Below are 27,408 nucleotides of genomic sequence, written 5' to 3' on the forward strand. Positions count from 1 at the left end.
CTAAAAGTAGTACATAGTATGGATGGGATTTATGGGTCTTATCCATGCATTGCCTAACTATGCTTTGAGGTTACTTGAGAAGTAGTTCTTTTAGGTTATGAAGACCTAAGGATTTACTATGCTTATGAACAAGATTTATTGCCTTTATGTATGGATTTATGCCTGATTTTAGACTAATGCTTATATTATGCCTATGTTGGAGATTATGCTTATGACTATGTTTTTATCTCTTATCCCTATAGTTTATGTTTTACTAAGTATCTTTTATGTTTATGAAATATCTCTTATGATTGACTAACTCTTAAGTTATGATGTTATGCTAGATATCATATTTAGTACTTCTGGACTAACGGATACTCTTGCCTACATTCTCATCAAATGTAGGGTTCACCGATTTTGAGTTCCATCTTAAGGATATGTTTCTAGTAGAGCAAGGATTTGAAGATGTGGTAAGACCTCATAGCGTTGAGGATTTTATCACCTATCCTTTTGTGTCTTTCTTTTATGTTTTAGACTATTGTAAGAGCTTGGTCTCTAAAATGTTCATATTCTAGATGGTTGAGACAAGTGTAATAAGACTTCCGCTTTGATTTTATCAAGACTTTGATTGTATGGAAAATGTTTTAAAATATTACACTTCTCTATGATCTTATGTTATGATATACTAAGTATCTTACATGGAGTCTTTTTCGGGGTTTTATGTATCATGTTACATCCAAGGTGTACCCCTGAGTTGTGACATGTACCTTCAAATTCGATCACAACATCCAGATTACTACGTCAAGATACCAACTAAAATCCAGACAGACTAATGGAGTTAATCCATACCAGATTTGACAACCACACGAAAAGAGTGAAGAACTTAGATTCCTAGAATGCTTCCTAGCCCCCCCCCCCCTAAAGATTAATTGTGTGTGCAGACACCTAATATAACACATATATAAGAGAACCCTTACTACCTTATTTGAATTTAAACACACAAGAAAAAGTGATTTAGCACAAAAGCTCTTTAAAACCTTTAAACACAATGAAAACGTCAAACTTTAATAAAAACCCCTTTTGCTATAGAATAAAAACATTCCTCATGGAGCTAGTATAAAAATGTACAAGAGCTACTAAAAGAGTAAATTTTATATAATAAAATCAAACACGACTCCACCATAATGAAAGAGGAATAGAAGTTGTAAGAGATGATCATTGTCTTCAATTGTAAAACGTCATTGAATTCATGTCACTAGAGTATGCCAAATGCCATAACAAGAGTATTATCTGAACAAACACACGTACTGGTAGTAATCCTTGGTCAATCCAAATCTACCGCAAAATATAATATAGATAATTATAAGACAACATGCAATATAGAAGTTACACTATCCCATTTCTCCAACCACATCCTCTTACCTTCCCTGAGTACAATGTCGTAACTAGTGTACCTTGTTCCTATGCCTCTACGTAAATAATAGATAAAACCCTTCTACCATATTAATATTAATAAATATAGGGACATCACTAGCCTATGAACCAACCTTTTCTCCTCTCACACTTTCTCATGCCACTCCTTGGCTCTTTCGAAGAATACATGAAACTCACACCTTTGAACAACTCATCCTTCCAGTTTAACCCAACCCCATCTGCAAATTAAACAATACTCATCATGATAAATAAAAAGCACAATTGAGAAACAAATAATAATTAAGTCCCTACAAGTCAACTCACTATTTGAAACAGTTATGCACAATAAACCCCTAAGAACTAAGTTTTCAATAAACAAATAACATACCTCAACCATCACAAGTGACAAATATCCCAGACTCCAGTCCTTACCCATACTTACAACAACATGAACCATGTTCCACATGTCACACACAAGTAATATGTACCATTCCACGATCTAAAATGCAATAATCTATCATATAGAAGTAACCAGGTTCACTGTTGAAACCATATACACGTATTTAGTTTTCACGCGAAACCAAAACTCAAGTTGTTAGTGTACTGGTGTGTTACCTGACTCATCCCTACTCAATGTAGCACATGGTACCTAAGCCAATATTATAATTTATAACGATATCCCCACACACCAGGAATGGCATCCAAGTAAACTTTTAGTATATACAAGGCGTGATACAAGCCAACTATGGGGATCTCCTATACTAGGAGTGATACCCATGCCAAACATTAAACATAAACAATCATGTGCAATAAGAAAAATCATGAGCAATAACACTTTCAAACACAATTCACATAATGGTTCATTCTATGAGATTATCGGTATGTTATCGTTACATATGCCTTCTAATAGTTTTCCCATTATGCATACACAAGTGATACAATTAGCATTAGACATGCTATAACACCCCTCAAGTGACTTAGGTGAAGCTAGAGCCTAACATGGTTGTAATGAAGGTCTGAGGTCCTAAAATGGTCTAAAATTTAGTATTTAGGCAATGTCTAGAGTTTTAGGTGATTTGAAAGTGAAACGTCAAGAGACGACAAAGACGTTCGGCGACTAAGTCACCTATGTGCCTCATATGTGGTTACGTGCCTAATTGTGTGTTTTATGAGTTAATGAGGTCATTATATGATTTATTAATGGTGTTTATAGTTACTTTTAAAGTTTCATGAAGTTTGGATGTCAAACGTCCAAGAACGTCCATGACGTTCAAAAGGTTTGCCTTGAAATGACCTTGTGTGTCTATGCATGTTTCGTTGAGTTTTACGTGTTGGTTTTGGATAAAATTGATGTGGTAGGTCCTAAACTCGTATACATATTCGGGTTGGAAACGTTCGGGTGAAATTCCCCAAGGACCAACCAAGGCTCCTTGAGGAAGGACCCTTCTTAATAGCCAAGGATGTCTAGACCAGACCCCAAAGGATTGAGGCAAACGACGGCTCATGGGCCAGTTGACGCCCCGTCGATGGGTGTCGTGGGTCAAGACTTAGCCTAGGGATCTTAAGCTCCCAAATTCAAGTCTCTAACCAAATGACGAGAGGATAAAATGATACGTTTTTGGACAAACGGTCCGTCGATTGCCAGTCGTCGATGGTACTGGTTTCCTGCACTAGTTCACTGTTAAGTTAGGGGTGAAGTGGTAAATTCACCCCACATCCAAATAAGAGAAAGGGCATTTACTTAGGGGTCTTCTTGGTATTTTAAACATGTTTATAAGTCTTTAACACTTAGAAGATTTAATTCATCAAAATAAAAACCCAAATTCCCTTAGAAATTCTTTAGAACTCCATTGGAGCCAAAACTCAAGGAAGGGCTTAGATTGGAGAATTGAGTGGAGATTCTTCATCGAATTGGAGGATTAGCTTATTTGAGGTATGGTTTTGATCCTTGAAACTCTATTCATCAAGGAATCCAACTTTCAAAGAAGTTTTCTAAAGTTTTCAAAGATGAATTGTCCAATTTCATCCATTGGATCCAAAACTCAAGGAAGGGCTTGGATTGGAGAATTGAGTGGAGATTCTTCATCAAATGGGAGGATTAGATTTGTTGAGGTATGGTTTTTGATACTTGAAAATCTATTCATTAAGGAGTCCAACTTTCAAAGAAGTTTTCTAAAGTTTTCAAAGATAGAATTGTCCAATTTCATGATATATCCATGGGTTCTTGCATTAAAGGTTTTAAAACATTCTATATTGATTAAATTTTTGTTAATTAGATGATGTTAACTCAATTAACCTATGAACCCATGTAATTGATGAACCTTAGTTTTTGACTACTTTATGGGTTAAGTGATATTGTATTAATGCTTATGAATGAGTGTAGTTTTCTGTGGGATATTGATTGATGTAATAATTGTATTGAATTGATGTCTTGGTTTTCTTAGATTAATGAATGTATGTTGAATTTACCTAATTTCATTGAATATCATAGTTTATGTATTGAATTATTGGTTATGGCCATGGGTAAGGGCCTTATGGTATTGAATTGGATGATTTAGACATGGATTGAAGTGGAGAGAATGGATTGGTGGTACGCTGCCCTAATTCTCTTTATTTTATGTTAATTAGACTTCAATTATATTGTGATTTGTATGGTCCACTTATGGTGGCGGTGCTATGTGCTTTACTTGCAATTGATGTGGCCTTGATGATATTACTTTATGTATTATGATGATCATGGCCTTGTCGGCACTACTTGAAGTAATATGATGATTTGTGTAGTTGATTTATGTGAATTATGAGCATATCTATCTACATGTGAAGTAATGTGAAAGTATGTGTTAGTTCTATGCATATTAGGAGATCATGTTAGACTATGACTATGTGTTTATCTGTGTAGTATTAGAGTTGATGCATGATTGTTCCTAAATTGACTATGTTAGTCTATGATGGTTATATTGATGATGATATGGTAATATATAGGATGACATAAAGATGATAAGGGTTATTCCTAAATGTTCCAAAGAATGATATGTTATATGTAATAAAGTAAAGAATCTTGTGTCTTGTTTGGATAGACTTGTGTTCCTTACTTGATACATGTATGAATGATATGTGAATATGAGATGTCTTGACTAGATAGGATTAGTGCACCACTGTCATGTATGAATTAATGATATGTGAGACTTAAATGATGTTAAGAAGGTCATATACGTGGAAAAGGTTATGTTATGTATTTGAAGTCGAAGAGTCGTAATGGTATCCTTCGTGTAAAGGATGATGGACTTAAGGTTGATTGGATGGAATTGACATCATATTATCCTTAGGAAAGTCATAATGATCTATCTTAGTCGCCATTGAATGGTAGACCTAGTGAACCTCTTTGATAGGGTGAATGTGATTGGGGTATGAACTAGATATGGAACCCCTTTGTATGAACCTTTAAATGTCAATTACTCTATGAGAACAAAGGCTAGCACCGTGTGATTATTTTATCGTAAGTAGCTCTACTTGAGAAAGTGACTAGAGTACAATATAGCTCAACTTGCGAATGAGACTAGAGTGCATAAAATCCCATCATATTCCTTAACCATGTGCCTACATAGGATGTGTCCTAGTTATACCCTTGGCAAGTAGAACACCCTCATCGGAGTGGGTTAGAACTCCGGATTCCATGTCTAGCTATCATGGTCTATGTCGGTTATTGCCTATTCTCATCATATGAGATACCTACTAGCATTAGAGAAAATCAATGAAGTTTAGGTGGTGGTATGGGACGCTATCTAGATATTACACAATAGGCTTTGAAGGTGTTAGTTAGAGTCCCTAGGTCTTGTGCAAGACCATTACTTGAATGTCCTTATGTGATGAATGAGTCTTATATGAACTAAGGAATGTAATGACTTAAGTTAAGAAAGTATGTTAAATGAAGAAATACTTATTTAGAGTAATTAAGGGTTGTCTAGTTAAGGTGTGAAGGGGACATAGGAATGGTCACTTCGTATCTTACCTAGATAAGTCTTAAGAATGACTCTAGTTAGGGAAGATGGTTGATTATGTGGACATGATCTAAGTCTTAGATAGTCTTAAGGATTATTTAGGTAATCTTGAAGAGGTCAATCATGGACGTTATCTTCTTGATTTACTTAAGTAATTCTTTTGATAGCCTTTTGAAGGAGAATGACATATTATCTATGTGTTGATGTAATTAAGTGAGAATTATTCTATCTTGGGTAGTCTACATGATCTCTTAAGTGTGTGTGTAAGGTATTCTATGGGAGTTCACTTCACAACACACTCAAGTGAGACTTAGAATCACCTTTGGTAGAAGGATATCATGTTCCTGTGATTGGTGTCTTGTAAGTGTGTGTTGATCTCATTATAGGTGGTCTTAAGGATAATTTAGATGTGCCTAGAGAGGTCGTATGAGCGGTCTCTATTTGTCTTACTTAAGTGATTCTTAGGATAGTTTTTAGTGAGATGATTGCATGCTATAAAGTGCCCCTTGTGAAGTTGAGAAACTTCAATGTAACTGTGAAGTTAGTGTTAGGTAGTGGAGCCTGATTAATATTTGATGTACTGTCATATATTAGGCTGTACTATTTATTCTCCATTTATTCTCTGAAACTAATTATACTATGAATTATTAATATATACCCCACCGCCGTGGAAGTTTACCAACGGAGTGTTACCACGAAATATTGGTTTCTCTCTTTATTTCTCTCGAAAGTTCTTGTGTTCTTCATTCATCAAGTGTGTGTGTGTGGATTCGATCCTAACAACTGGTATCAGAGCTAAGGAGATTCAACATGATCACTGAAGATGGATAGTTCGAAGCTTGGAATCGAGAAGTTTGATGGATTCGTTTCAGTTTCTGGAAGATGCAGATCAAAGATTATCTGTACCAGAAAGATCTTCATGAACCATTGACTGGGGTGAAGCCGAAATCCATGACGGAGGAACAGTGGAAGCTCAAGGATCGCCAGGATCTAGGGTTGATCCGGTTGACTTTGTCAAGAAATGTGGCGTTCAACATCATGACGGAGAAGACTACGTCCGATCTGTTGAAGGAACTGTCAAACATGTATGAAAAACCATCGGCATAAACAAGGTATATTTGATGCGTAGATTGTTTAATTTACAGATGTCTGAGAATGGATTGTTTCTGATCATATAAACGAGTTCAATATGATTGTGAGTCAACTCAGTTCTGTGGATATTAATTTTGAAGATGAAATTAAGGCATTGATTTTGATGTCATCTCTGCCCGAGTCTTGGGATATTGTTGTTACTGTGATTAGCAGTTCCCGTGGATCTGAGAAACTGAAGTTTTATGAAATCCGTGATGTTGTTCTTAGCAAAAGTATTCGCAAACGAGAAGTGGGAGATTCATCGGGCAGTGCTCTCAGCGTTGACTGAAGGGGGAGAAGTAAGATGAAAGGCCAAAATCAACATGGTCGATCAAAATCAAAGAATCAAGGAAAATCTCCGAACAGATCTAACGTGACCTGTTGGAACTGTGGAGAAAAAGGGCACTTTTGGACGAGCTGTACAAAGCCAAAGAAGAAACAGAATCAGAAATCTAGAGATGATAATGATTCTGTAAATTCAGTAGAGGACATTGGGGATGCTCTAATCCTTAGTGTGAACAGCCCAGCTGAATTATGGATTTTGGATTCTGGTGCATCGTTCCATTCGTCTCCAAGCAAGGAGTTGTTCCAAAATTTCAAATCTGGAAATTTTGGAAAGGTGTATGTTGCTGACAATAAAGCCTTAGAGATTTAAGGAAGGGGGGATGTTTGCATAAAGACCCCCTCGGGAAACCAGTGGACATTGGAGGATGTCAGATATATTCCTGGGCTCAAGAAACATCTAATCTCTGTTGGTCAGTTGGATAGCACGGGATATACAGCAGAGTTTGGGAAAGGTTCGTGAAAGATTGTGAAAGGTGCTATGGTAGTAGCTCGTGTCACCAAATCTGGAACCTTGTACACCACTGCAGGGTGTATTAACATGGCCGCTGTTGCTGAAGGTGCTTCCGGTTCAAGTCTGTGGCACAACAGACTTGGACACATGAGTGCTAAAGGAATGAAGATGCTGGTTGCAAAAGGAGCATCAGAGGGCCTGAAGTCTGTTGATATGGGTCTTTGTGAGAGCTGTGTTATGGGCAATCAAAAAAGAGTAAGCTTCACAAAGACTCCTAGAGAGCCAAAGAAAGTGCGGTTGGAAATGGTCCACACAGATGTTTGGGGACCATCTCCAGTATCATCACTTGGAGGATTCAGATTCTATGTTACCCTCATTGATGATTCCAGCAGGAAGATATGGGTTTACTTCTTGAAGCATAAGTCAGATGTATTTGCAACTTTCAAGAAGTGGAAAGCTGAAGTTGAGAATCAGACCGGTTTGAAAATCAAATGCCTAAGGTCTGATAATGGAAGAGAGTATGACAAATCAGAGTTCAAGGCATTCTGTGCAACTGAGGGAATCAGATTGATGAGAACAGTTCCTGGTAAGGCAAGGCAGAATGAAATTGCTGAGAGGATGAACAGAATATTGAGTGAGCGTGCAAGGAGTATGAGGATACACTGTGGGCTGCCCAAAACATTTTGGGCGGATGCTGTGAACACAGCTGCATACTTGATCAACAGGGGACCATCAGTTCCTTTAGGGTTCAAGATTCCAGAGGAGGTGTGGACAAGAAAAGAACTCAAGTACTCACACTTGAGGACTTTTTGTTGCACTGCTTATGTTCATGTTGATCCAGAAAAGAGAGACAAGCTTGATACCAAGGCTGTGAAGTGTTACTTCATAGACTATGGTTCTGATTTGTTTGGTTACAGGTTTTGGGATGACAAGAACAGAAAGATCCTGAGACATTGTGACGTGACATTTGATGAGTCTGTCTTATACTAGGACAGAGAGCAAAAGGTTCTAGAGATTACAAAATAAGTGGGAGTTGAGGTTGAGTTGGAGAAGAGTAACCCAGAGATGTCGAAGCAGATACTCAACCAACTCCTACTGAAGAATCTGAAGTGGACCAAGTTACACCTGAGCAGGTGTTAAGGAGATCATCCGAACCATCAGGGCACCAGATAGGTATTCATCTTCATTACACTCTCTATTGCTGACTGATGAGGGGGAACCAAAGTCTTTTGATGAGGCCCTACAGGTGGAGGATTCGATAAAGTGGGAGCAAGCCATGGATGATGAGATGAGGTCACTTGAGGGGAACGACACATGGGTGTTGACTGAGTTACCTTCAGGGAAGAGAGCTTTGCTGAACAAGTGGGTGTTCAGAATCAAGACTGAACCAGATGGCAAAAGAAGATTCAAGGATCGTTTATTAGTTAAAGGATATTCACAAAGGAAAGGTATTGATTATGCTGAAATATTTTCTTCTGTTGTGAAGTTAACCTCTATTCGAATTCTGTTGAGTATTGTTGCATCGGAGAATTTGCATCTAGATCAAATGGAAGTAAAAATAGCGTTTCTACATGGAGATCTGGACAAAGCGATCTATATGCAGCAACCGAAATGATTTGTGGTTCCAGGCAAGGAACACATGGTGTGCAAGCTCACCAAGAGCTTGTATGGACTAAAGCAAGCACCAAGGCAGTGGTACAAGAAGTTTGACTCCTTCATGACCAAGAGTGGATTCTGCAAAGCTGAAAAGGATCCGTGTTGTTACCTCAAGAAATACACTGATTCATATGTCTTTCTACTCTTGTATGTGGATGAGGATTTCTCGGGATAGATATGTTGGCACTTTAAATCTATCTCAGGAGTTGTACATTAAGAAGGTGTTGAGCAGATTCCGGGTTAATGATGCTAAACCCAGGACTACTCCATTGGCAAATCACTTTAAATTGTGAAAGGAGCAGTCACTCAAGACAGTCGAGGAGCGTGAGCATATGAAACTTGTTCCATATGCTTCAGCAGTTGGGAGTTTGATGTATGATATGGTCTGCACTAGACCTGATATAGCACATGCAGTTGGAGTTGTTAGCAGGTACATGGAAAACCCGGGGAAAGAGCATTGGGAAGCTGTGAAGTGGCTTCTGAGATATATGAGAGGTACATCCAGTACTTCACTTTGTTTTGTCAAAGGCAAGGTGACTCTACAGGGTTTTGTGGATGCTGATCTTGGTGGGGATGTGGACTCGAGCAAGAGTACATCCGGGTACATTTACACCATAGGTGGAACAACAGTGAGTTGGATGTCCAGGCTTCAAAAGTGTGTTTCTCTTTCATCTACTGAAGCTGAGTATGTGGCAATAGCTGAAGCTGGGAAAGAGATGATATGGCTGACAGATATTTGGAGGAATTGGGCAAGAAGCATAGCGAGAAGATTCTTTACTCAGATAGCCAGAGTGCCATACAGTTGGTGAAAAATTCAGTCTATCATTCGAAGACAAAGCACATCAGAAGGCCGTACCATTTCACTCGCAGGGCAGTGGAGGATGGTGATATGTGCTTGGAGAAGATAGAGGGTGCAAAGAACCTGGCAGACATGTTGACGAAATGTGTTAATGTTGGGAAACTGGGTTATGCAAAACCTCGGTTGGTCTTCTGTAGTTGTTACTACAGATGTTGCGGTGCGGTAAAGATGTTGATGATGAAGAGATTTTTTTTGAGAATGTATTTTTTGGATGACTGAATCAGTCTCCAAGTGGGAGAATTGTTAGTTAATGGAGCCTGATTAATATTTGATGTACTGTCATATATTAGGCTGTACTATTTATTCTCATAAACTAAATATACTCTGAATTATTAATATATACCTCACCGCCATGAAAGTTTACCAACAGAGTGTTACCACGAAATATTGGTTTCTCTCTTTCTCTCTAGATCTCTAATCTCTCTCTCTCTCAAAAGTTCTTGTGTTCTTCATTCATCAAGTGTGTGTGTGTGGATTCGATCCTAATAGTTAGTTCACTGTAACTTGGCATGAGTTCACTACAATGTTACTAAAAATGTACTAAATTGCTAAAATGTTATCTTATGCGTTTCTAAGGTGTTAAATGTTATTCATGTTCTTATGATATGATATTTAAATGAAAAAGATGCATATTTCTAATAAATGTCCGTTTTCATGATTTTATGTATTATGCCATACTTAGTATATGTGTTTGTACTAATTCCATGCTTTTATCTATCTCTATAGTGGTTAGTAGGTGAGGAGCATTTGAAAAGCAAGACTTGGATCGTAGCATCATTCAAGTGAAGTTGAAGTATGTCCTCATTTGACTCGAGGGCATAGATGTCTTTCATTATTGTAATAGACTTAGTAGTACTACATTTCTATTGTGTATGGGCCGTGTCCCAAAGTATTCTCGTGTCTAAGATTTGCTGAAATGAGACTTGATAATTCCTATGAGTTTTATATCAAAGATGTTTTATGATATTCGTGTGAAAAGTTTTAATTCCACACTACTTTTGATATGTTTATATGCGATGAACGATACGAAAGGGCTTGTTCAAGACCTCCGAGAGGTCAAGTACGTCGATTACATTCCAAGAATGCCATATCTTCTACGATGTGATTTCGGAATGTGACACATGCATACCTATATCTAAAGGACACCACATACCATCCTAACAAGGGAACTGAAGTCTAAACAAGAATTAGAGAACCACCACTAGTCAGTATCACATCTCTTGCTTTAATAAGTATAACAACCTATAACCATCATGACTCGGTTCCCAAAGTCCTATGCATGTAATCTCCAAAGATGTACAAGATATAATGAGTAAAATAGATCTACTTACTTAGTTAAAGAAAACCTAGCCTACTTAGCCGTCAAGCATAACCTAATGAATCTTGCACATGAATGTTTGACTCTATAACAACAAATCATGGTGCAGAAGAACCGAAACCCCCTTAGGTTTCCACCTTCCTTGTACCGTAAATCTACTACCTAACTGATCTCTTGCCCTTGGTGCCTTTGGGGATTTTTGGAGTAGCCCTTATCTATTTTTCTTTTCATATTAGAAGTGGGAGAAAAATTAAAAAAAAAATAACACTTTGATTATGTTGTAGATTTTCTGTCACCTCCTACAATGTTGGCAGATTGTTATAGCGGCGCCTCCATAGAGGGAAGCCTCCTGATATGACGGGTTGACACCAGCCTGACCTAAATCAATTTTCGCAAAAATAATTACATGATCAAATTTTAAAAATTCTCTGACCACACTTTTAGAGCTCTGAGACTCCACACTAGGTGACCCTTAGTAACAACAGATCAAGTAGTTACAAGAGTAAGAATTTGACCGAATGTAGAAGCCGTTTCGGAACTTACTCTGATAATATCTTTATCGTTAGTTTAAAATTTATGTATTATTAAAACTATTGGTTTAAATGTTCTTTTTTTAAATTTAATAGTTGTTGTATGAGGTATTAATTGGGTGAATAATCAAAATGAGTTAATTTAATAAATGAAATAGTAATTATATCACTCAGATGTTGCTTGGGACAAGATGAACCGATTGAACATGTGCTAAATAATGAGTCATATCCCACATTTTATTAAACCCAGACTCCCATTGCACTCTCTATAAAACACCATTCTAGTATCTCAAAAGGAACTTTGACATTATCACAAATTATCACATTTTCAACGACCATTCAATTCTTTATTATCAATTGAATTCATTTTCGTGTCAGTTTCAAAATTAGGTGGTTAGTCTTCATGGCTAATTAATGATATTTAATAATAACTTTTGACTATCACTAATTTGTATATAACCGTTGGAACTTTCTAGCTCATGAGTCATGCTGATGAGATGATTCTCATCTATATAAACCCATGTCTCCTTTTACATATAGAGAATGAGATCATGTGAAATTCCCTCTTTTATATTCTTTTTATATAATAGTGTGCTAATTTTTCTTCTGTGGATCGTTGTTAGTTTCGAGCTACTAGTTTTATACTAGAAGACCTTGTGTATCTTGGATAATAAAGCTACATCGGGTGAAAAATCTTCAAAGACGGTGTACAACACACCTCAAGCTTTGTTGAATTTCCATACAAGAATTCGTAAAGAAGGTATTTTTCATTTTATTTTAAATATCTAACAAAGGATAAGCAACCCCCTAAGCACTACTTTTACAAATCAAACAAGAATAGAAATAATTGTCGTTAAGAAATACATGCAATGATCAAGGTAAGTGACAACAATGATTTGTCTATTTAGTTATATTTATGCCAATTTCTACCATTACTTCAGAAAAAAACTAGGGGATAACCTACATATACATATCGTGGTGACTTTAACGAGTCTCTAAATAAACTTGACAAACTAGACTGAAACCCCCTCAACAGTTCTACTACAAAGGATTATTGTGAATTTATTGTTTTGAGGTTTAAGGTAATCGTTACACTTGGTTAAATAATAGATTCAATAAAAAATTTTTAAATAAGCTTCATTTGCAAACAAAATATGGTGGCTGACCTATTAGCTCGGGAAGGACTAAGGCTAAAAGATGATAAACTTTTTGAAGAATGGACAGTTCCACCTATTTTTGTTTTGAAGGGACTAAAGGCAGAAAACTCTTTTGTTAGGATTAAACAACCTTATTGTAATTTAATAAGTCGTATGACTAATATGCCAGAACTAATAGATAGTGTTATAAGTTATATGGACAACCCAGATGTAATGATATATATTATATAAGTAAGAGATATCATCGTATTCTATAAAAAGAGTTAATTGTTGTTTTCTTTATAATTCTTTTAGCTACCGAGTATTATTTTGTTTATTATAGTTGTTATGCCGTGATTTTACTATATTTAGAGAATCACTTTTCGAAATATTTCAAGTATAAAACATTTTTAAAAAATTACTTAGAAAGAGTCGTCACTTAATATTTTTAAAAAGAAATTAAGAAAATTTAATTTTAAAAGACTCTAACATATTATGTCTTTAAAAATTTAGAGAAGATTGATAAGATGTTCTTATTTACGCTTCAAGAAGGTTTTTTAAGGCATTTGAAGCGCCAGATAACGCACGGTTCTCTTATGACTTGGTTAAAATTTATTTTGATTTATTTTAGGAAAATGATTTAATATATATTTTATAATATTCAATTAACTTTGAGAAAATAGTTAAACAAAGAACAGTTTTTATTTTTTAAGAAAATGGAACCTTAATGAAACATTAATATTAAAACGCAAGTGATTAAACTTTTAACAAAAATTAGATTTATTAGAATTTATTTGAATCATTTTTATAAATTTATGTAAGTTTCCCTATAATAATTCTAACCAACTTGGTCAATTAAATCAAGCAAGAAAATAATGAGTTTGGGCTATTCTTGGCCCCAAACCCCCACTGCCCAGCTAATTGGGCTACTGCTGCAATTGTATTGGGCTGGGGCCTCATTTTTTCAGGGGAAATAATTTGTGTGTCTACTTTTTTAAAAAATAAATAGCATAATTGTCAGCATTATTTTTTTAACAATAAATGTCAATTTAATTGAATATTTAACTTCATAGTTTTTCTCTCGCCCCAAAATTTTTCCACGCTCGCGATTCACGCCCATGCAATTTTCTCTCTCGTGATTGCAATTTTCTTTCCGGCGATTTCTCTCCGGCGACTTTAATTTTCTCTCGCCATTGCAATTTAAAGGTTAGTGTTGAGTAAGCTCTATTCGTTTAGGGTGCCGGACTTCAATTTTCTCTCGCCATTACAATTTAAAGGTTAGTGTTGAGTAAGCTCTGTTCGTTTAGGGTGCCGGACTATAATCTGCGGTTTTTGTTGGTCTCCTTTGCACTTAACTGATCCTTTAATGCGCGCTTTCAAATGTGGTCTTAAAAGTTTAATTTCTTTTTTTTTGTGTGGAAGCCTTTTTGTTTGTTAATTTATGTTGAGATTTCGTTTGATTCAAGTTCCTGTGAATGTCTGGTATTCAGTTCTCTTCTCTAATCGGTATGATCTCTTGTAGCATCTGTGTAATACAACTTTAATTCAGGTTTAGTTCACTTGTTAGCATTTGTGTAATACAACTTAAATTCAATTTTAGTTCACTTGTTAGCATTTGTGTAATACAGCTTTCGTTCAGGTTTATTTCACTTGTTAGCATCTGTGTAGTACAATTTTAATTCATTTTTAATTCACTTGTTAGCATCTGTGTAATTCAACTTTAATTCAAGTTTAATTCACTTTTTAGCATCTGCGTAATTCAACTTCAATTAAGTTTTAGTTCACTTGTTAGCATCTGCGTAATGCAACTTTAATTCAAGTTTAATTCACTTGTTATCATCTTTGTAATTCAACTTCAATTCAGTTTTAGTTCACTTGTTAGCATATGTGTAATACAACTTCAATTCAGGTTTAATTCACTTGTTAACATTTGTGTAATTCAATTTCTGACTTATTTATATGCAAGTCATGATCACAATAAATAAAAATTTAATTCACATGTTAGCATTTATGTAATAAAATTTTTATTCAGGTTTAATTCAGTTGTTAGCAAAGTGGTGCTCTTCTAGCAGATTAGTCTATATGTCTCTCTCTAGTCTTTTAATATTAGTAATACACTTTTTGATGATGTGCAGAAAAATATGACTAATCTAGCGGTGATGCTTTACTTCAATGGACGATGGGATCCTAACAACAAATATATTAACTACTTGGCAGATGGTGTGTTGATACACACAGAGTCAATGTTTGCTACCGTCGTTTCTGTAATTGCTACTCAATTTTCAATAGACACATCAACAAGTAAGGTTGAAATCAAATATCAAATTGATAAAAAGTCTCCTCCAATTCAAATTCATAATGATATGAGGGTAAAGGTATATCTTGAAACCAAAAAGGAACATCGAGATATTACAAGATACCTTTTATGTGTCACAACAACTGAACCAGTCAACTTTGAGACTAATCCTGCACTCATTCCATTTTTGTGTTCAGACACTTCAGGAGATATGAGGGTTATACACAATTCATACTTCTCTAATACATTTAATGGTATTGATGAAGCAATAGGGTTAATTAGATTCGGATCATGTGAGGAAGTTAATGAGCTAGAAGAATTAACACCAGGCATCATTGTTAATCCCAATCATTCTTTTTTTTGAGAAAGATCAAGTGTATAAGAATAAATATGTCCTCACCATTGCACTAAAAAAACATTCCATTCTTAATCATTTTCAATTCAAGACAACAAGATCAAGCGTAATCAGGTAAGACCTAAATTCAAGTCACTTTAAATTATTTATTGTGTATTAATATTTTTTCTACAGCTATTCGATACACCGGAGAAAGCTGCAGTTGGATTTTACGAGCTTCAAGCTTGAACAAATCAGAAATATTCAAGATTAGAGAATTTGAAAGCGAACACACATGTTTGTTGCTATATAATTCATTATCGAAAAGTCTAGTAACTAAGAGTGTTGTTGGGAGTGTTATTGTGGGTAAATGTGCTGAACCAGATGTTATTTACACACCAAAAGACATACAACGTGACATGTTAGATGAATATGGTGTGCGACTCACATATATGCAAGCTTGGAGAGCTAAAGAAGCAACTCTTGAATTAATCCGGGGTGATCCAATTCAATCATATGCAAAGTTGCCAAGCTACTTTCACATACTAGAGGCATCTTACCCTGGTTCTCATATAAAAATGCACAAATCAGAGGATGACCGTTTTTTATATTTGTTTGTAGCTTTGTTCACCTCGATAAAAGGTTGAAAATATTGTACACCAATTGTTGTTGATGGAACTTTCTTAAAAGGAGCATACAAAGGGACACTGCTAACCGCTAATACCTTAAATGTAGCAGGTCAGACTTTCGAATATGATACTAGTGTTTTCTATATTGAATTTTTGAACTATGTATTAAAAGTAAATTATATTGCAGTAAAATTGTATTAAACAAAGTGTACATAGTGCAGGGAGTATACTTCCACTTGCTTATGCTATTATCGATTTTAGAGAATGATATATCTTGGAGGTGTTTTTTTGAGCAATTCAGAGATGCATTCAGTCAACCATATGTGTATCGTTTTCGATAGACATGCAAGCATTATTAAGGCAGTTTCAACAATTTATGATGAAGTACCTCCTTTTGCGTGTACGTGGCTCTTTCGACAAAACATAATGAAAAATTTCAGAAGAAGTCAACAAAGGGTCACTGAGTTGTTCTACTCTATGGCAAAAACATACACCATGATAAAATTTAATCATTGTATGACAATGGTTGAGAAGATAGATAAGAGGATCAAAGATTACTTGTTGAAAAATGGATACAACAAATGGTCACGTGTGCATGCTGAAGTAAAAAGAACTTGAATGATGACATCAAATATAACAGAATCAGTCTTCACGAACAAGACACGCCAAAGATCTTATAGTCATGCAATTCTTGGAAATCATGAGACAACTTGTACAAAAATGAAATAACAATAACAGATCAGAGGCGATATTTTCAGGTTTTCACCTTGGAAAAAAGTATGAAAATATATTGCGGCGCAATAAAACTGCATCAGAGAAATTAAAGGTATGCGTAATCTGTTTGCTAGTATTTTTTCTTTGGATTCATATCTAACATCTCTCTTGATTATATTTGTTTCCTTTTCATAGGTTGTAGGGACAAATAAGTATGTGTATACCGTACTTGATGATATTACACAATTCACAGTATTTCTTCAACAACGTACATGCACATGTGGGAGATTTCAATTGGATGAGTTACCATGTCCACATGCTTTGTCCATTTTAACAATAAAACACACTGCTTATGAGAAATATTGTTCGGCTTACTATACAAGAAAAAATTTATTGTTGAAATATCAATTTCAAATGGATCCCCTGCCAAATGGAAGTACATGAAACACACCAACACATGTTCTTGAAGATGTTGTACTTCCACCTCATGGAAAGAGAACTCCGGGAAGGCCAAAAAATATAAAACATACTCAACTGAGAGAAGATAGATTCAAGAAGGCGAAAATTACATGCAGCAATTGTGGACAACATGATCAAAACAGGAAGACTTGCAAAAATGTCAGGCCTTATGATCAAGAATAAAAAAAAAATTTGTTTTAGCAGTTTGTTTTAGAAGCTCATTGACTCTACGAATTTGGATCATGTTTGGTTATATGGTTTATATTTTTAGTTTCGCAATCTCGTGTTATTCAGTTTAATAGAATGATTTCTTAGTTGTGCAATCTCATGTTATTCAGTTTACTGGAATGTTTCTATGTGTATAGTTACATTTGATATGATATATAGATGAAATGATATAGTTTACTGGAATCTTATTTTTTTTATTTTTTAATTTCTTTTTGTTGTAAGATTTAATTTGAATGACCCAGTTGAGCTTGAGGCTTGGAAATGTCTTGCTGAGTATGTTTGTAGGTTGGGGAATTTGGGTGATGCTTGATATGTTTTTAGGGAAATGGAGGAAAGGAATGTGTTTTTGGTATGTTTTTGGGAAATGGAGGAAAGGGATGTGTTTTTGATATGTTTTTGTGAAAATAAGTATTTTGATGAGGCTTTGGATTTGTATCAACGGATGTTGTGAGTTGGAATTAGGACTAATGTCTATACTTTTCCTTCTGTCTTGAGGACATGTGGGGGTTAACCTGATTGGAGAAAGGGTAGAGAGATACGTGCTTATGTAATACGTTTCAGCTATGATTTAGAAATCGATGTTGTTAATGCATTGGTTACAATGTATGTTAAGTGTGGTGATGTTTGCAGTGCAAGAGTGTTGTTTGATGGAATGTCTAAGAGAGATAGAATTTTTTGAAATGCTATAATTTCGGGTATGTGTCAAGAATGGACTTTAATTCAGGTTTAATTCAAGTTTAATTCACTTGTTAGCATTTGTGTAATACAACTTTAGTTTAGGTTTAGTTCACTTGTTAGCATTTGTATAATACCACTTTAATTTAGGTTTAGTTCACTTATTAGTATTTGTGTAATGTAGCTTTAATTCAAAATTTAATTCACTTGTTATTATTTGTGTAATACAACTTTAGCTTAGGTTTAATTCCCTTGTTAGCATTTGTGCAAAATATGACTTTAATTCAGGTTTAATTCACTTGTTAGCATTTGTGTAATATAACTTTAATTCAAGTTTAATTCACTTGTGAAAATTTTAAAGGTTAGTGTTGAGTATGCTCTGTTTACTTGAAAATCATTAAACAATTACCATGACAACATCAATAAGGACACAAAGAAGGAACAACTTCAAATAGAAGACTTACATATAAACAACACAGTTAGGTATATAATACCAAGACTTACAAAATAGACCAATATAGTTTTTCATAGCCATAGTAACTACAAATTGTTTTACATTATATATATTTCATAGTCATACTAACTAATATAATTATATTCCTTTATCTAACTGGTCTTTCGTCTTCACTTTGAAGATCACTCGCTTGCTTTCTTCTTGCATATTTCCATATATAGCTCCAAATCTCTTCCGGAGAATGTCTGCCTTTACTTGTTGATTTATAATATATTGTCCATTACTTACAAAATCCGCAAATGCAGCAACGAAAACTCCACAATCCTTTCAAAATTCAATATAAAATTGTTATCAAAATATTGATTTAATACAAAAAAAATACCTATTTGATAATACTTACAACGAGTCTTCTTGTTGTCTGGGAACACCTTTAGTTATGAAATGAAACTCAATTTTCTCGAACTAATTTATCTCACTGTATTTTGGTGTTGCCTTCAATTCAGGATGCTTATCATAAAACTTGACCACACTTAAATAATATGGTAAAACAACTGAAAGCATCTCAACAATATTTTTTACCTCTAAATTCATCCTACCCCTTGTCGGAAATGAATCATACACCTCCAAGCCTTTGCCCAATATCAAACACCACAAAAATGCAGTGACGATTCTCTTTAATGTTTAGTGGAATAAAAATAAATCCACTTTATCCCACGAGGTACTTGCCAACAAACGACGTTCACATATATACCGAACAATATCATCAGAATCTTTTACTTTAAAGTTCTTCTTATCCTCATGAACATCACAAAGTTTAAAGAAAGAATTAGTAATCTTTGTCTTGAAAACACAATCAGTTGTTATAATCGAACATTACTATTGGTTTCGTATTTTCCTTTGTTTCTTAGGTAATAAAAATGACATCAATATGCTGCAAAAAAAATAGATTGAAATGTAAGAAGAAACAGTCTCAACAAACAAACATTCAATTAACCAAGAAGGAATACGTTGAGTACACAAATAATGTTGATTGGCTAACTATCAGAAGATCTTGGGCTAAAACTACATAATGTGCCAAAGAACAAGGGATGGCATAGCCGAATCATTAGTGCTATGAAAAGTTCAGTCAACGGGGGCGTACACTATTGCTGTTAAATGGTTCTGCAGCAATTATCTGTCTTCAAATTCCAAAGATCAGTATTGTACTTGATCCAAATTTATGATAATCACTAATCAGTCCTTCTAGATACAATCTATCCTAAAAAACACTCCAGTCTTGATAAATCAAATATGCCAAATTAATGTTCTAACTGAGAATCAACAGTAAATAAAAAAGGATAGATGAACCAAAGAATATCAAAAAACAAAAACAAAAAGAGGATATTTAGCTCCAAGAATCAAATATATGAAGAAATCAACATATTCCACCAAGTTGGGTTTTGTAATTTTGGTATACATATCTTTTTCCAAAGTAAAAAAAAAAGTAGAAGAAGAAATAACCAGCTACCATCAATTTATAGATTTATACAATACAATAGCGCCTCAAACAAAAGAAAGTTGCAAGAAATTAGGCCAAAAAGAGGAAAATAAAAACTACATACCACTAGAATACTATGAACATTAACTAGGCTTCATCAAGATAAGCTAGTTAAATGTATGAGAAAAAAATAATTAAGAGTCAAAGCAAGAAATCAAACTTCTAACATTTTTGAAGAAGAAAATTAGACGAGGAATCTTTGATAACATAAAATAAACTTAAAAGTATCAAAAGACACCTGTTTTTCCTGAAAATGTCACAGAATATCCTTGAAGTAATCTTATGAAGACACAAAGGAAAACTCAAGATTGAGAAATAAAAAGAATCAAAGAAATATTAACGTCCAACTAAAATTTATATAGCAAACCTCATCACACCATTGTTGTCCAGAATGTGCCAGTTTGAAAAATCAGAGTCTTTCATCTACCGTACAGATACCCAATTCAAATGCTGGATTGATAACATTAAGAGCATTTGTATAAGGTTTCTTTCCCTATCAAAACAGAACAAAAATTAAAAAATACTCAAAACCGAGACAGCAACAACTAAAAAAGAGGCAAATACAAAATTAAAGAAGAGGTACAGAGCGTTCCACAAGTTGAATTAAGCTTGTATATATTCTGAATAGAAAAATTATCCAAAAAACTTCAAAATGAATTATCTCTTTTTTGTACTCGTATAAAGCCACTTAGTGAATGAATCGATCAAATTGGATCTATTATCTCCTCCGGTTGCAAATAGAAAAGGATGTTTTGTCTCAAAAATCTGACGTGTAACACATAAAGTTCCTCCTGATTCGAAATGTTGTGTGAAGGGAGATGTTATTAACTTTCCTGAATTTTTCTTTCTGCCACGTTTCTTCGGTGACACTTTCTTTTTGTTTTGATCAACATGAGCTCTTTTTTTAGATAAGATTCTTCAGTCCTATTGATCTGAGAAAGATCTTTATCAAGTAAAATAAAGTCATCAAGAGTATGCAAAGGTTTTTGACAATCCTCTGTTGCATCTTCATATAATAGATATATTGATTAATTTACAATCAACAGATGCAACACTTATTTATGTTGTTTTTTTTACTACATTACCATCAGGTTTCGCACCAAGTGTATTCACATCAGCTGACTCTTAGACTGTAAGCAAAAGAAATATTTTAATAATGTTATCAAAATAAAACAAAAGAAGTTTAGTTGAAGTTAAGAAAATTAATACCATTTATATCAACAACAACCTCTGACAGAGTTTTTTCAATAGAATTTTCTGCAACATCTTCATCTGTACATAACAAGAACATTTAAAATAACATAATTGAATTAAAATATATGAAATATGTAATATATTTGTATAAAATCCTTCATTACCTATTTTACTTGATACTCTTTCATAATTTTCAACATCAACAAATCTAACTGAAGTTCTAAGCACTTGAGATTCTTCATTTTGATATGATCCCATAACATGAGCATCGTTCCCTCTCGATTCATTTACAGATGTATCAACACGGGGAGAAAATGTTGTATATGCAATTAACATATTATAAAAAAAACATATCAAAATTAACTGGAAATGAAATATCAAATTCGTGTCACTTCTAGATTAACTGGAAGAAGTTACTAGACTATTTATTAAAATTATATTATGAATATAACAGAAATGTACTGAAAATATAAACGAATCTCCTTTAAAATCTAATCCATCCGAAAATGTCTCATCAGCCTGCTTTTTAGATGGTTCCCTGACTTCTCAACTAACAAAGCTGCTACAACCACTCTTAGCAAACAGCAAAAAAATATCCTCCAATAATTGTTTGTTTGAGTTCACCACAAATTCTTTGATTTGATTGAATCCTAAATCAATCTTCTCTTCAAGCGCTTTGTTATTTTCTTTCACCTAATAGATATTAAACCATAACGCAGATATTAAAAAAATAACAGTTTTAAAATAAAAAGCCTAAAGTCGAGTTTGTGTATACTTTTACAAGCTCTTTTCTCAATTTTATGACTTCATTGGTCAAAATGTATATATCATGACTTGATCCTTTAGGCTCCAATTTCAAAATTTCAGCATGGTAATCACGAGGTTCAGGAAGCCTGAATTTGGATACTTCATCTTCACTAGCCACTATGTTATCAAACTAAAACACCAAATACACAAAATAAAATTAGATATAGTAACTTGAGTTGAAATAAACAATGTAATAAAATGTATTGACTTTGTACAAATGCCTTTTTTTTAGGCATAAAGATACATTTCTCAATATATTTTAGCCATGGACTTTCGGCAATTGTCTTCCAATTCAAGATTCTTGGAATAGAGTCAGCAACCCGAATAGCTATATCTTCATCAACCTTTGAACAACACTCAAATATCCAAATTTGAAGAGCAAGAGGCAAGCCACCAATTCTATAGTACTTATGTTTTGACTTAAGCTCATGTCTCACAGAATCAGAAAACTTTTTATAGACATCTAAATCCCACGGATATGAATTGAATTTTTCATTTTCCACAAGGTAAAAATCTCTATTGCTAATTTGGTATTCGTTATCCTCTTATGAAAATAAAAAATCATTACTGAAGTATAGAACAACCAATGGAACAACTTAGTTATCATCTATGAATTTTTTAGCTAAAAACAGTGTACGTAGTGACTCTTTGGAACTGTGATTTTTTCGGAAAATAACTACTCATCAAACAACATCTAGAATTGAGAACATTGATAGAAGTGTCATCACTAACACTAACACAGTTTAAGCCCGTGACTATCCCAAATTCTCTAAGACAGAAAAATAACTTTTTATTATTTATTTCAATAGCAAACACAACATCTGGTGTGTGTTTTAACTCTCTATTTATAAGACAATGAATAAACTGTAGTTATGTGCTCGATTTTGGAAGGTCAAAAAAGTACCCAGAACATGTATTCCTAAACAACTCAAGTTGTTTATTAGATAAAGATAGTTTGATTTGTTCAATCACACTATGATTAGTGTAAGATGACCACCTACTCGGAATATACACAACATTCGGATGTTTCGAGAATTTACTATCCTGCAAATGCATTAAACATGAATTAAAAATGTGTTACTACATACAAAAGATGAATTAAAGATGAATTTCACATACTATGTATCAAAGAGAGGTAGTAATCAGTTGACTAAAAGATGAATTAAAGTTGAATTACACAATGACCACTTCTAGTTCCAAATCTGAAAACAACTTATCAACTTTAACACAAGCAGCCTAAACAATGATATAGTTAAAGGCTTCAACTCATATCGTGTTCATGCCCCTTGAAAAGTTTAAGACGAAAACTAAGGCAGTGAGAAGGAGCATGTTTGATCTTGAGTTTGTTATCCTAAATGAACTGCAACACCAACACATCATACATTCACAAGCCAACTCTCCTCTCTAAGATCTATTCACAAAGTTGATCAGAAAGATTACAGAGATGCAGTTACAAGACAAATCAATTTGCCATCAGTAAGAAAAACTAAAATAAACAGGTTAATGGTCAAATCTAATTATTAATTTAGAATCATATTGAGAAGGAATGATAAGTAAAACAACACTAGTAAGACAATAACAAACTAACATGACAATAGTTCTGTAACGTGGAATTGGACAAATCTCCAGAGATACTTTTCATAACTTGATTTGTTTCTTTCCTTTTTTTTTTTTTGTTTTAGGGAGGTTTTGGATAGGGGGATATGCTACAAAATACAATATCAGAAAGTAGAAATTTCAAGTTGGGGAGGACATAAGATCTGGTAAGCATCTTATTGTTATTTTGAATTTACAGGTACACAATGTTGTTGAATTTGTGCTGATATAGCGGTCACCCAATCAGCTATAATCTCATGGTGCACCATTGAGGAACTTTAATAGTTAACCAACTATGAGCCTGATATATAGCCTCTTAATATATTCTTCCTATATTCAATACACTAGGAAACTCAAATCCCAATCTAGTTAAAGTCAGCACTCAGAATCCTACCTGCTCTATTCACTTCTTATGTCATACTAAAGTTGAATTAAAGATGAATTTCACGTACTACATCTAAAAAACAAGCAGTAATCAACATACAACCATTTCTAAACAACAAATAACTAAGAAAAATATATAAACATAGATTCAAATACTACTAGTACATACCAAGTATCTACTCTTTGGTAGAATGAAACTTTTGGGTAAACGATTTCGTGTTTTTCCATCATTCACAGACTTTTTCTTTTCCAATCCATTTTTTTTAAAATTTTTTGACTGAAATTGTGGAGGTAAATCCTCAGAATCATCATCACTGTCCACGATTTTCTTCAACGTAGATGCCAAATTAACACATTTTTGTTGATTTCTTCACTATTTTAACCTCTTTAACTCGTTTTTTACCTTTCTTTTGATTCTTGTTCTTCTCCTTATTGTTCTGCTCCTCATTGTTCTTCTCCTCATTGTTCTGCTCACTCGATATTTGTGGGATTCCCAAACTAAAACTTGGATCGTCATTAACTTCATCCATAGAAGTAGGAGACGAAACTTGACGCTTCTTTCAACTTCTTCTATAAACTTTCGGATTCGAAGTATCAATATCCCTCACTAGCCGCGGACTTCTTCTAAGAAATTTTCCATTACATTCTTCCATTAAAAATTGTGCAGAAAAATTGAGAAGAAAGAACAGAAAACCCTAATTTTTTGGATAGACGAGGAGAAGGAGAAAGAAAAGAGCGAGAGAGGATATAACTTATGAGCGAATACGTTTTTACTTGGTTTAAAAATTGTATAAAAAGGAATAAATGTGTTCTAAAATTGTTTTAATTTAATATAGCTAAAAGTTGACAAAAATGGTAAAAAATGAAAAGTATACTTAAAATTGGTAACTATATAATAAAAGGTCTTTGTTTATGTAATTTTCACTTTTTTTTCTTTAAAATCCTGTGTAAACGTAGAGTGTATACTGTTGTATACGAGTCGTATCTTGATCAATTTTCCTGTATATCGGACCGCATATAAAAGTTTTACAGCCTATTTCAACCCCTAAAACATTTCATTCGATTTTTGCCTGTATCTTGCTTCACTCGATCAGTATATCGATGTATAGTGAATGCATACAAGATCCATATCATCTCTTTTTCAACTTTCTGAGATCTTTATTTTGCTTCCTTTGCACCGTGTATCATTTTTCATCTTAGAACAGTGACCAGGGGCTGACTTGAGAGGGTTCAAACTAGGAAAATGCAAAGATTAGAGTCAAATAGACTACCAAATGTCACATGTGACAAAAAGAAAGGAAGAAAATTAACAGAGGAACCCCAACCAAACCAAAAGAAAGAATAATCTGAGCACCCTTTACGATGAAACATTAAAACTTAACTAAAAATGATCACTAATTACCAATCGAGAGATAACAAATTACAAATATGATCAATTTGATAAGCTACAGACAAGTGAAAACAGGACCCACAATGACCAGATATTAAGAGAAGATAATCACACTTAGAAAATTCATCAAATTTAACTATCAGATGACATGCTACAGGGAATCATATGCTACTATTACAAAACTACAAAACTACTCTTTTCACTAAAACAAATACCACAACTACTCTATTAGAAATTTAACAAATCAGCAATTTACTCTACATTAAATCATGATTAAAAACATCAAAAGGAATAAAACAACAAAGAAAATTAGTATTAGCATTCTAATGAGATATGCAGCCCACTCATGTTATGTCCAAATTTGAACTAGCACTTACTAACCTTCTGGACATTAATAAGTAGCCAATGAAACACAACCCAAGTGAAGAAAGCAGATCCCATGGCAACAAGTAAATCCTAAGTTGAAGCTAGATAATCGTCAAGTCATTTCGAGTGAAACGAAGCTGCGGTTCAATTGACTATGGAGATACAGAACTGAGCTAACAAATATAACGACCGATATAGAATATAAAAGGTGCTTTATAAGAGCTCTTATCATGCTTACAGCCCAAAAATTCATGAGAAAACGACACTATGAAAATAGTAAACGAGGAACTATATGCATTTAACATCAAAATATATACAAAAGTTTAAACATACAAGATGCTATATCGAAATAGACTGCAACAGGGAGCGGGATTACCTTTCTTGGAGCAACGACGAGCTTAACGATGTAGCAACTTCCACCACTTGAGCTTAACTCGAGCAAAACAGAGAATAAATACTAAATAAAACTAGCTCTTCATTTTTCATGTATTTGATAGAATAAACTTATGTTTTTTACAAGTTAAAAATCTATCGGTTCCAACCTCAACTACAACAAGAATAACTTTTAGCGGCATTAAATATTAACACTAATAAAGAGTGTTAAAGTCTTTACCGGCATTAGTCAAGTGTCATTAGAACTAATATCGCTAAAGGCTTTAAGGACATATACAAAGAGTGACAATTGCCGCTAAAATAGAATTAAATGTCGCTAATGGTCATTTTTGTTGTAGTTCTCTCCCCTAAACATTGAAATAAAGAGATATTTATAGGCCGAGATTGGAATCGAAAGAGGGGGAAACAAATGAATTTTTTGAATTTGAAATTCGAATTCATGTGCCTTTTTTGAAGCAAAAGTGGAAGAGATGGGGGCAACTTCTGAAAAGGGGGAACTGGGGGATGGGAGGCAGCTGCTGCAGGTCCGGTCAATCTGGAAACTGGAATGGGCTGAAGGTTGGAGAAAAATTGAAATTGAGGAAGTTGGGCTGATGGAGTTGGGTAATTAGGAAGTGGCCCGACGTCGTTTATAAAATAATTAAGGAACTTCTTAATCTTAACGAAATAAAATAATTAATTTGGTTATATAATAATTAATTTAATTACAAATTAATTAAGTCACAATTATAACTATGACTTAAACTAAAGTGAATTAATAAAATATTTAACTAAAACGTAAAATCTTTTGTGATGATTTTAAATATTTATAACATAATATGATTGTAAAAATATACATATTTATTGTTTAAAATTATTAGAAATATTAAAAATGATAAACTTACTTAAAAAATAACTTGTAAGTATTTTGAATTTCATAAAACTCATTAATTCAAGATTATAACCATCACTGATAAAATCTTTTTGAGATGATTTTAGAATATTCTTAAAATATACTAATTATATACATAATTATAAAACACATATATTATTTAATGATTATTAAAATAAAAAAACTATTTAAAATAACTTGTAAACTATATTATTTTTAATCATTTGAAATTGAATAAGCTCGATGATTAATCAATAATGTAGAG

General features: G+C 33.8%; 2 pseudogenes; one reads left to right on the top strand and one right to left on the bottom strand.

The window, feature by feature from the left end:
• Positions 1-12,186: 12,186 nt before the first annotated feature.
• LOC107030750 lies at positions 12,187-17,569 on the top strand (annotated as a pseudogene).
• Positions 17,570-18,753: 1,184 nt separating this feature from the next.
• Positions 18,754-26,504, bottom strand: LOC107030873 (annotated as a pseudogene).
• Positions 26,505-27,408: the final 904 nt, after the last annotated feature.

This window comes from Solanum pennellii, chromosome 9 (genome assembly GCF_001406875.1).
Source record: "Solanum pennellii chromosome 9, SPENNV200".
NCBI lineage: Eukaryota > Viridiplantae > Streptophyta > Magnoliopsida > Solanales > Solanaceae > Solanum > Solanum pennellii.